This window comes from Arachis duranensis, chromosome 7 (genome assembly GCF_000817695.3).
Source record: "Arachis duranensis cultivar V14167 chromosome 7, aradu.V14167.gnm2.J7QH, whole genome shotgun sequence".
Lineage (NCBI taxonomy): Eukaryota > Viridiplantae > Streptophyta > Magnoliopsida > Fabales > Fabaceae > Arachis > Arachis duranensis.
In genome coordinates this window covers 32,619,474-32,620,990 of record NC_029778.3, presented here as the reverse complement: position 1 = coordinate 32,620,990, position 1,517 = coordinate 32,619,474, and positions in this window count along the sequence as shown.

Below are 1,517 nucleotides of genomic sequence, written 5' to 3'. Positions count from 1 at the left end.
ATCACCGTTGTCAATGGCTATAGTCCCGTCGTCTCAGTGAAAATGTTCAACGCGCTCTGTCACAGCACGGCTATTCATCTATCGGTTCTCGATCATGTCGGAATAGAATCCAGTAATTCTTTTGCATCTATCACTAATGCCCCACAATCGTGAGTTTCAAGCTCGTCACAGTCATTCAATCCCTGAATCCTACTCAGAATACCACAGACAAGGTTTAGACCTTCTGGATTCTCAAGAATGGCCGCCAATGGATTCTAGCTTATACCATGAAGATTCTGATTAAGGAATCCAAGAGATATCCACTCAATCTAAGGTAGAACGGTGGTGGTTGTTAGGCACACGTTCATAGGTGAGAATGATGATGAGTGTCACGGATCATCACATTCATCAAGTTGAGGAATAAGTGATATCTTAGAAGAAGAATAAGCTGAATTGAATAGAAGAATAATAGTAATTGCATTAATACTCGAGGTACAGTAGAGCTCCACACCTTAATCTATGGTGTGTAAAAACTCTACCGTTGAAATACATAAGAACAAGGTCTAGGCATGGCCGAATGGCCAGCCTCCCAAAGAGGGTTCAATCATAAAAACATGATCAAAAGATGATCCGAAGATTGAAAGATTCCCCCAAATACAATAGCAAAAGGTCCTATTTATAGAGAACTAGTAGCCTAGGGTTTACAGAAATGAGTAAACGACGTAAAAATCCACTTTCGGGCCCACTTGGTGTGTGCTTGGGCTGAGCATTGAAGCCTCTATGTGTAGAGACTTTTCTTGGAGTTAAACGCCGGCTTTTGTGCCAGTTTGAGCGTTTAACTCCCACTTTTGTGCCAGTTCCGGCGTTCAACACCGGGAATTCTGAAGCTGACTTGGAATGCCTGTTTGGGCCATCAAATCTCAGGAAAAGTATAGACTATTATATATTGCTGGAAAGCCCTGAATGTCTACTTTCCAACGCAATTGAGAGCGGTTATTGGGCTTCGGTAGCTCCGGAAAATTCACTTCCAGTGCAGGGAGGTCAGAATCCAACAGCATCTGCAGCCCTTTTCAGCCTCTGAATCAGGTTTTTACTCAGGTTCCTCAATTTCAGCCAGAAAATACCTAAAATCACAGAAAAACACACAAACTCATAGTAATGTCCAGAAAAAGTGAATTTTAAACAAAAACTAATAAAAATATAATAAAAACTAACTAAAACATACTAAAAGCATACTAAAAACAAAAGTTTTGGCATCTCACTTTATCCTTTGAAGTTCAGAATGATTGGCTTCTATAGGAACTTAGAATCTAGATAGTGTTATTGATTCTCCTAGTTAAGTATGATGATTCTTGAACACAGCTACTTTATGAGTCTTGGCCATGGCCCAAAGCACTCTGTTTTCCAGTATTACCACCGGATACATCCATGCCACAGACACATAACTGGGTGAACCTTTTCAGATTGTGACTCAGCTTTGCTAGAGTCTCCAATTAGAGGTGTCCAGGGTTCTTAAGCACACTCTTTTTGCTTCGGAT